This window comes from Mastomys coucha, unplaced genomic scaffold (assembly GCF_008632895.1).
Source record: "Mastomys coucha isolate ucsf_1 unplaced genomic scaffold, UCSF_Mcou_1 pScaffold20, whole genome shotgun sequence".
Lineage (NCBI taxonomy): Eukaryota > Metazoa > Chordata > Mammalia > Rodentia > Muridae > Mastomys > Mastomys coucha.
The window spans coordinates 60969385-60982736 of record NW_022196903.1 but is presented as its reverse complement, the minus strand read 5'-3'; the positions used below and the strand labels follow the sequence as shown (position 1 = coordinate 60982736).

Here is a 13352-nt window from a genome sequence, read left to right as displayed (position 1 = left end):
TGGGCCCACCCACAGTGACACACAGTCTCCAGCAATGGCACACACCTCCTAATCCATTCCAAATAGTTCTACTAACAGGGGACCAAGCAGTCAAACATATAAGCCTACGGGAGACATTTTCATTCACGATACCACATGGTACACACATTGTGTGTGTCTCTGTGTGTGTGTTGCTTATAACTTCACTCAGGGCCTTATGCATACTATGCAGGCACTCTCAGTGAGCTGCATCCCAGTCCCATCGTCTGGCTCTCTGAACTTCTCACTCACACCTACCAAAAAGGCCTTCCATTTTTGTGCTCAGCTACATTAAGACTACAGGTAAGCTCAGGCTGCCTTTTGCTCGCCCTGGTCTTGGCAGTATTATTTTACACAGAGGTCTCTCCTGAAGTTTCCCATTAAGGCAGCCCTCCTGCTCTCCTGACTCCTAGTTCTATGACCTTCACAGTACTCATCCTGTCCTGAACGGATACTGTTAGTGTGGGTTAGTGTGGTTTTACTAAAGAACTGTGCTTATCTTGTTTAAAGTCATATCCCCACATTAGGCAACTGTTTGGTTGACTTAAGATCATTAGGGTATTTAAAAGGATGAAGGCTTGGGGCTTTTGTCTCAATGAATTAAACATTAAATAGCAAAACAAAACAAAACAAAAAAACCAAAAAATACAAAAACAAAAACAAAACAAGGGAGACATCAGAGGAAAATGTACCTTCCCCTTTACCTCCACCCTAGCTAGCAGAGCACCTGCTCCAGTGGGTGGAAGCCTCACCTGTGACATTTTTCATATGCTATTCTCAGGGACAGTGAGCCAAGTGAATACATTAAAAGTACACCAACTTCAGAATCCTGTGAATTCTTATGAGGAATGCCACTACAACTGATTAGCACCTCCTTCCAAACCTACTTCCTCCCCTATAAATGGAGCTGGTATACCCTCCCTCATGTTCCTGCAAGGAGTAAGAAAGTGTCCTAGCACATGCCTACCTCTGGCACTTAAGTACTAATCACTATCTTTGTTATCAAGTTTGCTGTCAGCAAAATGCATTCTCTCAATTAGGGTTTGACAAATGCACCAAGGTTCATGGTGACAGGCTCTGTGCAACCACTAGGATCAGGGCATCTGTATGCTAACACTCAAGCATACTTTCTAACATTCCCAGTGCTTTATAAGCACCAGTCACACCTCTATGCTAAGCCAGAGACAGTCGTTTTGCCACTGCTGATATTAGGACGACTCTTCAGAACTCTCCTAAGCTGTTCAAGTCCTCTAACTCCTGGAACTTGTGAATGCTGGACCAAATCTACCCAAACAGCCCTCAGAAGCAGAGCATTTCCCTAGCTAGAGACTAGAGAGAAGGGGCCTTTAAAGTCTAGATACAAGAGGGGTCTGCGGTGCTAATGCCCAGTCTAAGGTATAAGGCCCAATGACAAGTACCAAAAAAGTCTCTAAGAAGTACAGGTGGTCCTGACTGAGACCCAACAAGAAACAAATCTCGAAGAACAGAAGTCTACCAACAACCTGAAAGAGCCCGAGGTAAATGGTAAGTTTTTCCCAGAGCCTGTAATAGAAGCCAAGCTGGCCAGCACTTCAAGGAGACATACCAGTCACACACACACCCTGCCTTCTGATCTACAGAACTATGAGATAAAACATCTGGTTGTCTTAAGCTGTGATAATCTATTATAGCAGTTATCAAAACTAACCCTCTTATGCTGATGTTTGATACAGTTTAACTGACAGCATTTCTTTTCCCTGATAGCTGAGAGAAATGGCCTATTTCATAACTGACAGCATTTTAGATTAGCTGACATACACCTATCAGCTGTTTTGCAAGTGGACATTAGATTAAGCCACCAGGCAATTCAGACTGCAGGCTTGAATTCTGAAGCATTAAGTATGCTGCCACACAGCTCCCAAGCGTTAGAGAATACCATAAAGGTCAAAGATGACACAGGTAGCTAGGCCAGCATCTAACACAGGATCCTTGACACAGTTGAACACAAAGACCCAGAGGTTCTTACCTCAGCAACATTCACTCCTATACTAAGGACTGGGTACTCAAGGGTGCTGGGTATCCTTCTAGGTCCTGGGCTAAAGTAATAGGCTCTAACCTTCTCCTTCTGGAATGGACACTACAGCAAAGAGCATCAACAGTAACATACTACAATGAGCAAGCACTAGAAGAAAAGTTACCATCCACAGCACTCCATTGCATGTGTGTGTGTGTGTGTGTGAGAGAGAGAGAAAGAGAGAGAAAGAGAGAGGGGAGAGAGAGAGAAAGAGAAAAGAGAGAGAGAGAAAAGAGAGAGAGAAGAGAGAGCATGTGCAAGCGCGAGTACGAGCAAGAGAGAGCGCATAGCGCACCCTTGGTCACTCCTCACTATGGCTAGTGAACTCTAAGTTTGTTGTTAGAGATTTTTGTTTGCTTTTGAGAAAGGTCTTGCTGGACAGCCTACACTGGCTTCAATTTCTCTTTCAACCCAGACTAACCAAGAACTTATGACCATTGTGCCTCAAGTTCCTGAAGGGTACGATTACAGGCATGTTTCACCATGCCTGGCTGGTTTATTTTTTATGTACAGATAAACCAGCTTCATATAGGACTGTTATGAATGTCTTAAAAAAAAAATTAAAAAAGGACCACAGCTTTCTCTTAACCAAATCAGACTGCCTCTTTCAACAGAATTCAGTTTTTTAAAAAGTGAAAATTAATTTTAGATTAACAACATCCCAAACGTTTACTGTAGCTAAGGAGCATCTAGGGGCTGGGAAGCCCTCGCAGGGGTTAAGATGAATCCTGTTTTCCCACCTGAGCTGAGCTCCTAGCATCCACACCAGAAGGCTCATCATTGTACTCAGCTGTAGAGGATCCACAGTACATGCACAGCATACACTCACACAGACACTGGAACACAGGTCTATAGACAGACAGATGACAGACAGACAGACAGACAGAATCTTTTTTAAAAAAACGGGCATCTCAAAAGCAAACTGCAGCTCCATGCGTTCATGTTCCTAGAATGCTGAGCTCTGATCCTCTTCAACCATTTTTGCTTTCATCTCCTTTACCTTGGAAGGACCGAATACCTCCCTGGTTGTAAAAATCATACAGACCAGCCCAATACAAGAACAAACAAATCTGACCCATATGACCTTTCTAGAGCTACAAATATGTGAAAAATTCTAGACTTCTGAAGATTTTTACAGAAAATATAATTGGAATCTACATGTTTTAATCTCCCTTTCAATCTCTCTACACACTCATGGGTATGTACATACATGTACGTGTGTGTGTTTGTATGTGTATGGGGGGGAGAGGAGGAAGGAGAGGAAAAATTCTAGTCTAGAAGGTATTTCTTTTGTGGCCTTGGAGAAGCCGTAAGTTAAGAATGCCATTAGCTGAAGCCTGTAATTCAGATATTAGCAAATGCAGCAAAACCATACTTTGTACTTGTCTTGATTCTGTACTAATGATTTGGCAGCCCATTCCACCTAGGCTCACATTCTTAAGTCTATATTTAAGAAATTCTGACAGACTATACACAAGAACAGTTACAAAGTCCCACAAGAAAATTTAGCAGCCTCAACAATGTCGCAAAGACCCATACTTAACTCAAACCTCCACTTCACTTCTAATTGTGAAAAAAAAAATCACGACTCTAAACTGTCACTTCTCACCAACCAGATTAGCAAAATAAAAAACAACTGACAGTCCTCTTACTGGTGGCCTATGAGCAGCATGCCAATCCAATACTTCTTGAAGGTGCTCACGGAGCCCAGTGGCTCCACAGACCACTTGTGGGGGTACACCTGCATTTAAGCAAAATGGCGTGCTTAAGCTGTCTTCATGGGACATAAGACCAAAGGATCAGATACAATCCACGGCTCCAGTTGCATCTGCACAATGGAAAGCTGATGTGACCGTGAAAGAGAAGCTATTTCTGACACACTGCTAATTTAACTGCAAGGCAGTGTTAAACAGTAGGGGAACCATCTATACAAAAGAATGGGAAGAACAACATACACATTCATAATACCTTAAATGTACACGTTAATACCTGTAGGTGGTGAGAAAAAGACTTGTCTGAGAAAGGGATAGGAGCAAGTTTTAATGTCTTCCTCTCTACCATGACTGTTAAACTGGGGTACATATTAATATTTCCTCTTATGAAGAAACTGTCCCTATGAGTATGAGGTGCAGGCAACAAGTTCTCAGGCCAAAGGTTGTAGGTCAGAGAAACTCCGTGAAGAGTTCAGGAAGTGAGTGTAGTGAGTGTGGACAGGGTGACTTCTGCCCTTGTGGGTGTGGGTGGCCTGGAGTCCCTGTTATGTATTATAGCCAGAAGGAAGTTAGGGAAGTCCAGGTAAATGGAAGGCAAAGGCAGGAAGCCAGCCAGCACTATCTCCCAGGCAGCAAGCCAGGACTGTTTATTTGCTCTTTGGACTTCTCAGTAGCTGAAGCATCCTGCTTATCAACTACGTAGGTTAAACAAGAGGCAAAGCGCATGCAGATGCATGGTACAAGGTCCCTGAAATCATACTGAAATGTGGCAGGTGAATCTGCTGTTGAAGGAAAGCCACAGGGAGCTTTCATGACGGGTGATCACCTGCTATTTCTGCTTTGGGAATTCAAGTTCGACTGAAGATGATCTGCTCCATTTAACCAAATGAAAGGTGGAAGGCATTCGCTTTTCTAGACATGCTGGCATCTTTTCACAAGGTGGTCTGCGCCCATATAACAGCAGAAAGCAGAAGGACACAGTGCAGACCAGCCCCTGTCACCTTCACACAGCACCTGACAGCTACACCCACCAAAAAGGGCTCTGCTCCCACCTGCTATCCCAAGCCTTCCAAAACCTGCAGGAAGAGGAAGCTGCTTCTGACAGCAAGCTTGAAGAAGCTGCTTAACAGCCAGCTGGCACTGAGGGAGACACAGATAAACTCTTAGCTTCTGGTGGCTCTGGCACCAACCTTTCCCACTTCGCTCCTAAATTAGAAGTCTTTTTTTTTTCCCCAAAAGATGCAGTGCCAGAGGCTCCTATAACTACACTCACCACTATTTATCCAAAGCAAGAGGACCACATCCGTCTAATACCTAAGAGGAATCTCTCTCCATATTTCCAGCAGTTCCTAGGCCTCCCTTCCTGTGTCATGGACATGAGGGTGCTTTAATGGGCAGAAATTAATGCGGAGGAATGCACGAGCTGTTCCCAGCTCAACAAGTATTAGGTGATCCCAAGATTGCTGCTGTGCAATCAACACTAAACAATGTCAAGGACAACCAGGTCTTTAGCTGCCCCTTAAGGCACGATGAATCCAAGAGAAAGAAGGCATTAAATATGATCTATGTGCTACTGAAGAAGGTATGATTCCCAGAAAACACAATTTAATTTTCTTTTTTGATTAAAAAGACAGCAGCTTACGCATCTTGGTGGCACACGTTCAGGGAGCATGGCCTTCATTCTTCAGTCCTCTGGCATTTGTGAAGTTCTTACTATGGGTCACACTGTACAACTCAGGGCATTTCCAAGGCTACTGTAGCTGAACAGGCTTTGAGAGGCATAGCTACTGTGAGACACAGCACTTCTGTGGGTTAGGAAAACAAAGTCCACCACCACCACCACCAAAACACCCACGTGGACTGGAAAGAAACACCTCTACATCCCAGAATAGTCCTACGCCATCCAGTACACGGTTATGTCCTGTTGGTTTTTGTTATTGTTTTGGTTATTTTGCTTGTTTTTTGTTTTTGTTTTTTGTTTTAATGGTGTAAAGAAGCTTGTTTTTGAGACAGAGTTCCACTGTTTTGAGATAGCCCTGGCTATCTTGAAAATCAGTATATAGCAGACCAGGCTGGTCTCAATTTCCTAGCAACCTTCTTGCCTCTACCCCTTAAGTGCTAGGATTATAGGTATACACTGCCATGCCCAGTTTGGCCTACTTTTTTTTTTTTTTTTTTTTTTTTTTTTTAATTTGCTAGAGATTCTGGTGAACAAAATTTGAAGTTACCATGAGCTTGAGATCTGAGTCAATACACCCCGATGGGAACTAATGGCTTAGTGTCCAGTGGTCAGGGATATCTTGGCCAGCAGTATCAGCATCTAATAGAAATTCAATAGAAACCTGAAGGTTATCTATCAGTGACTTGTCCTTCTGACTGTCTTAAGGGGCTTGCACATAGTCATGCTGAACGAAGGATGTGGATGATGGCAATGAGGCTCAAGCGTCAGTGAACGGCTGGCGACCACATCCACAGAGATCCAATCTGGGCTCGAGCCTCTCTTCTTAGTCAGCCACATGTCAACTATTGTCCAACCTTCCCTGCTCTGCAAGAAAGGACACAGAATACACAGATTTCTGAATCCCTGGCTCTAAAGTCACAAACTTAAAATCAACAAATGGAAAAAGTACAAGTTCTTAACAACTGATTCATTCAGACAGGCCCAGAAAAAAACTTCTTTTAGCTACAATCTTCGGGAACAGCTCAAAGTATCAAGTCTGAAAGGTCTGCTACACTCTCATTCATTGTTCTGTAACCTTCTCAAGTGCAGACCTATTACAAAGAAGACAAAATCCCTCCTTGTGCAGGATAGCAACCACACTCACAGCTAAGCATTTTTATGATACCCAATAAAACCTGCCATGACAAACCAAACATTTAAGTGACACTAGAAATGATTTTCAAGAGAGATTTGGCAGCAAATGGAGTAACGCAGCTGGAAGCCATCTTCAGTTCAATCATTTCTACCTTCTTCCCATCTCCAGGCTGCTTACCTCTGTCCTTGAGAGAAAACGTAGGGCATCCTGCACCTACTGGCGGGAGCTATGCTGGAACAGGACTTTGCAAGCCAATTTTCTCTTCTGCCCAACCAAGGCTTCCTATGGAAAGACAGCTTCACAGGTCTCTGAAAGACTGGTCTGTGAAGGTACCTCAGGGCTGTTGGGCCTCGGATGTTATATGGGGCACCAACTGCAATAGCTGAGGATGTGGTGAGCTCCGAAGGAGAGGCCCCCATAATTCTCTTCTGGCTACTTGCCTCACTTATGTAAGAAGCCCTATCTCTGTGTCTCTTGACTTGATTTACAGCTTTCCAAAAAGTACATGGTCTCATTAAGCCCTCTATTTTCTCTCCTTTGACTGTATGGGCCTCTCCTGTGATTCTTGGTAGAGGGCGAATCAGTTACAGAATTACAGCAACTCTGGGGAAAAACTTTTCCTATCCCTTATGGTTTGAATGCTTAAGAAACATTAGCTCCATGTGGGCCTTGTTGAAAACTCAGCAAACTGGACTCAGAAAACGCCTAAGAAGGCTCAGGGTGGGTGGCAGTTTGGTGACTAGAATCAGTCAATTGTACTGCAATCAGGTCTTCTTTATCCATCATGGCTGTGAGCTTCACTGCACCCATTTGTTCCTCAATTCTGTCATCCAGGACAGGCTTCAGGAGCCCTATAAACGCGTCTTATCAAGACAGAAGACCTGGACCTGGGAAGTACGGACTTCTGTGAAATCAGGCTTGGCTTTTTTACTTCCTTATTCACTCTTTCTTATTTACTACATACTTCTAATATCTCTGTGGTAGCAGAGATCCGTCATCTCCAGCACTTGAAGGTGACAACGCAAGGCCCGTAAGTTCAAGGCCTGACTAGGTTAGCAGTGTACAGAACCACCGTAGCACGTACAAGGTCCTAGATTCAATTGACAGTAACACACACACACACACACACACACATACACACACACACACAGAGATAAACCTAAAAACTTCTGAAGGGCTTCTCATTTACTAGGTTTGGACCCTCAATGTGATGGCATTCATATGTCACAAAAGTTGGTGCTTTTTCTCTCTCCCAAGGCAACAAAATCCTGCTATAGGCAGTTATAAACCAGAATTTATTTTGAGTAACTATTATGAATGAATGTGTTATATGTACACACTTACTAGGGAAACTGGGAGAAAATGGAGGCACTCATTTGTATCTTCCTTCAAGCCTTTACAAAAATACATAGCTAACTGTAATTGTAATAATGCACTATATTTGTACCTGTCTTTTAACTGTGTAACCTAAAACAAACCTCTTGTCTGAGTTACCAATTAGAAAGGAAGATGAAATTAAGATTTAGAATTAATTCATTGAGTAAGCTGATAATCAAAACCCGTTTCATATTTAGAAGACAAAATATTATTACCTAATCACTACATAGTTTCTTACTTTGTAAGTACAATTTGGCAGGACTTTTAAAATAATAATAGCCTTTTTGATTTGAGGAAACTATGAAAATTCTGTGTGGTCATTTTCCTGTTATAAAAGTAATGCATACTCATTATCTGTACAAAGATGTTGTAACGATAATACTTACTGAATACTGAACACATGGCAGGCAATGCCCAACATGGCCTACCTAGCAAATTAATTTATTCCTCACAACCCCAATAAAGCACAGAGAAACTAAGTAAGTCATCTGATCTACACACCTAGGAACATAAGCCAGTAACCCATCACTGTGCTGTAACATTCCAGGAGTAAAAAGAAAGAAATGATTTATTCAATCAAGTCTTGTCACTACAGTAGAGTACAACGTCACAGGCCCCAAACAATTCATAATGAACACTGTACCCTTTATACTTGAAATCGTGGTAAACTAGCACTCCTGTCTTGCTGACTTGGTTGATTGGATGCATCTGATATGCATTAAGGAAGAAGCATATGCTTAAAGGGGCTTGTTTTTAGAGTAAAAACTTTTTTTTTCAACTTTGCAATTTTTAGCAAATGATTCACTTTAGCTATGAGTTCATTTCCTGAATTAACTATCTACTCTCACAAAATTTTCAAAATAAACACAATTAGTCCCCACTTCTTATGGCTTATCTACTGGCCTTGGACAGCCATCCACACAAGAACCAACCACTTCACACTCTTGGATCACATCTTTTCAAACTCTTAACAGTCATTCTTGATTGAAGACAAATGTTACTTCTGTTTTTTATTTGATTTCCTATCCAAGGTTAATAAATGTAACTATTTAAAATAAAAATTCTCTCTAAGCTTAAAAGGCAAGTCATGTTCCTAATTGCCTAGCCTTAAATACTATGTATTTAACAACATCAAAAGCATTATTAAAATTATTGGCCCATTAATCATTTTTGTTCATACTGCTATGGGTGAAACAGGACATACAAGCTTATACACATTTACACACACACACACACACACACACACACACACACACACACACACACAATCTGCTCAACCTCTAGTTTTTTTTCTTTTTTTAAAGCAAGATCTCACTCTATCATAGGTGAGCCTAAAACTTACTATGCTGTCCAAACTGGCTTTGAACTCAGAGCAATTCTTCTGCCTCAGCTTTGCCAAGTGCTGAGATTACAGGTCTAAGTTACCCTGCTAGCACTCATCACTCTTTGGAACTTAAAATGGTGGTATCTTGAATTTCCAGAAGGTTTTTACCTATTATAATTTATCAAGTAACCTGCTGTGTAAACTAGGTTAAAAAGAAAAGTGATCATTCTAAGCACTTTATGTAGGTTAGTTTCAGTCTGTGTTTTCCAAAGACTAATTGATACACTTTCATCAAAACACTACAAGCAGAGACCACTGTTACTCCTACTTTAGAAATCAGATGGAAAAGGGCTAAATAATATTCTCATCCTGGTCTGTCTGACAAGAAAGCCTACATAGCAAACCACTGTTAAGTAGCTTCCCCTCTCACTCAGGCTCAGAAATCTACATCTAGAACTCTACCCTCCTTGGTGAGGCTCACACTACAATGAAACAAACAACAACAAAATCTGATTAAAACGACAGCAGCATCGTAAGTGAGATTATTCTAAATCGGATTTTTTTTTTCCTATTAGAGAGGGGTTTGGAATAAAAATGAGTGGGCATTAGCTAACTTTTCTGAAGTTTTTTTTTTTTTTTTACTGTGAGGCCCTTTGCTCTCATCCCCTGAACGCCATTCGTGTTCTGTAACCTGCGACAACAGCAACCCAACTGTAAGAGATTTGTCTTTGAAATAAGCTCAGAGCTTTCTGCCCCTCCTCTCTACACCCATTGTAGTCTCCTATGAAGCACAGATCCTTATTCTTACATGGTTCTATACAAACCTAAGAGCTGCACACTGTGCTGGGGTTCTACACACAGTAAAGTGCTTGTGCTAAATGCAGCTGCATTGTAGTTACTGTTCGGCATTCACTAGACTTCACCCAGGGCTTTATGATGCTGGCTGACGGCTAAGAAAGGCGAACGGTCTGAATATTTTATCTAAACGTCCACTTAGCAATCTACAATTGATTGCTTTATAAAATGTGGCTGAGTGGAAAGAGGTGGTCAGTGGGAGGGGCTTGAAAGAGGGTAAGGGGGTATACACGTATGAAACAGACAAAAATAAAAAAAAGTTAAAAATAGGTGAGAACCATACGCTTGTTTATTGGAAAATGACCCTGCGGACATATACATTTTTGTTCTAAAAAGGGAGGGAGGCCCTCTTTACTTGAAAGTGACTGCTTGACCATTGTCAATTTAATCTCACTGCTCTAGAGTGACCTGCTTTCTCAGCTTCCCTGGGGAAGGGCTGGAATCCAGTGGTAATTTACATCCACGGTCTGAAGTGCCAAGCAATGGTGCAGCAAGGTGACCAGCACTCTTAAAAACAAAGCCAAGCTATTGCTTTAAAAATTGAGAACACACAGACACAGAGCCTGGCTCTGACAACATCCAAAAAGATTCATTATAGACAATCTATTCAGGAGACGCTACGATCGCCCCAGGAAATATAAACAGTGTCCAAAGACAGCAGAGGGGAGAGGAAATAACTGACCGGAATGAGGCGAATCATGTGAAGTCCGTCCAACAAGGCCTAAGACATCTCCAGTGTTTCCACTTGGAGCTGCGTTTAAACGTGCCCTGGCACATGGGCACAGACCTCCCCTCCAGCTCAAGCGTGGGACTGCTTCCTTTTCTACCCACTTGTTTGTGCACAGCCACGCCCGCACAGGAGGACCACGAGACCTCAGGCCTCTCGGCAGATCCTTCCAGCTGATTTCCAGTTGCTTAAAGTTTAACAACAATCACGGCTTCCTTTGTGAAAGTTATGAATGATTTAAGTCAAGTTTACAAGACATCCACGGCCAGGATAAACGAGTGTCAGGAGACACTAGCAATGGCGTCTTAAAATGAGGTTTAATTGGCAGGCCCTAACTAAAATAAAGGAGTTTTTTTTTAACCCACCGGCTAAGCTTCAGGCGCTACATTGAAAAGAAAAAAAAAAAGCACACAAGGCTCAAGTTTGAACTCCGACCTTCCTGTTCCAGTCAGCCCCGCAGGGTCCCTCGTGGAGGGTCACCCGAGTTCTCTCCACGATCAGCTCCTTCCCCGCCGCCAACCCTCTGTGAGGACCCAGCACCGAGGCTGCCAACCCACGCGCCTCTAGAGATCGGAGGAGGGGCGTGCGTGGCTGCCCGGACCCGCTCCTCCCGCACCACCGCGACCTGGCGGCTACTCCCCGGCCTTCCTCCGGCGGGGCGAGGACTGGCGAGGCAGCTACGGAGACCCAGCCTCAGGGGCCACTCGCGCTCCCGCGGGCTCTAGCGTCTGTGGGCCCCGGCTGGCCTCGCTCCCACTCCCCTTCCGCGGCCCAGGGCGCCCGCAGCCCGCGCTTCCTTCCTTCGCTCCCTCGCTCCAGCCCGCTGCCAACTCGCGGGACCCACAGGCGGCCCCGAAGTAGCGGCGACCGCCCCGCCCCGTCCGGTCCCGGCCCCGGCGCTAGCTTGGCACTCACTCTCCGCCGTCGCCACCGCCGCTGCTGCCGCCGCCTAGGAGTCCGGCTCTCCGCGCTCCCGGGACCGCCCGACCTCTCCTCCCGACTCCGCTCCGGCTCCTCCCCTCGCGCGTGGGCGGGGCGCACGGCCCGGTGGGCGGGGCGGCCGCCTCCACCCCCTCCGCTCCTGCCCACGGGCCCCGGACGCGGTCGCCGCGCCCAAAGGCGGCCGTCGGGGGTGAGGACACGCGTGCCCGCGGCTGGGTTGGTACGGCTCGCTGTGGTGCGGTGGGCCCGGGCAACCACGCGAGGCCACCACCACGAGCACACACCACCCGAGTTATCCGCAGTCCCCAGGCTGCGAAGATGAGCTCTGCCAAAGCCCACACAAAAGTGGGGCTCTGATCCAGAAAGGTCTGAGGAAACGGCCACCGTCATATTTAAATGACTCTGGGGCCACAGGGAGGTTGTTTCCCATTCTGGGAAAGCTAGATTGTTAACTCTGTGCTTCCCGAATGCCCCAAACTGGGCAGAGTACTGCGTAATAAATTAATTGGACAGGTTGGTCTTTTTTTTTTTTTTTTTTTGTAAGCATTTAGAGTTTGACAGATTGAAGGGCCAGTTTTGCTTCCACAAAAGCTGCTTACAGTCATTCAACAAAACGAAGCACCTGTTGTGTGGGGTCAAGCATTACACTATGTGATAGGAGATGCTACCAACCTAAGGGGGGCTTACTTGAGTTCTGTAGAGATGGATGTGCAAAAATGGTAATACTCAGCAGTCAGCTAGAGTACTCCAAGGTGTGAGTCACTAATAACCATCGTGGGAAGTCTCTTTTTGAAGTGATAATACTATTGGGTGAGAGCAGGGGGCACTAATTGCACTCAGTGTCTTGGAACGAAGGAAGGATGGAAGGGAGGGAGGGAGGAAGGAAGGAAAGAAGATGAGAGGGAAACATGTTGGGGGGTTATGGTGGGAGAGTGGGAGGGGAAGTTGAGTATGATCAGGATACCTGTATGAAATTGTCAAAGAATAAATAAAAGATATTCTTTAAAAGATCAAACAGAAATAAATAAGTATAAGTATTGCATGAGGATGCACTGTGGAGTTTCTCCTGCAGAAGAGAATTGGGTCCTGGGCATGCTGGGATCTGGATGAGAATCCCACTGAAAGCATTAAATGTATTCCAGTTTGCACTCTTACTCAAGAACACCTTGCTTGGCCAATGTAGTCTGAGCAGCCTCCAGAGGATGTTCTTGTTGAGGTACAAACCACAGCCCGCCTTTTATTTCCTACTTTCTACAGTGTTAGGAAACACTTGATTCAGATAGCGACAGTTCAAAGATGCACTGTAAACAGAATGGCCAGACACAAGAATGGACTATTATGGTTGTGATTTCCACCTCTGGATCATTATATAGCCCAGTTAAGCACTTCATGTACTTTTAATTTTTCTCTCACTAGTCTGTGACAAAAACAAAGTGGCTGGCTGAAGAATGTCTGGCTTCTCAAATTGTAACCACACAACAGTCTTTAAACAGTTATCAGCATAAGGAGAAAACAGAAATCCAAGAGC

General features: G+C 44.3%; 1 protein-coding gene across 1 annotated transcript in view; it reads right to left on the bottom strand.

The window, feature by feature from the left end:
- Positions 1–11927, bottom strand: part of Gng12 (G protein subunit gamma 12) — a 123657-nt gene extending 111730 nt beyond the window's left edge. Inside the window, exon 1 of the mRNA XM_031382087.1 lies at positions 11798–11927. The gene's annotated coding sequence lies outside the window, so the exon portion shown is untranslated. The remainder of the gene's footprint in view (positions 1–11797) is intronic.
- Between the last annotated feature and the right edge of the window lie 1425 nt (positions 11928–13352).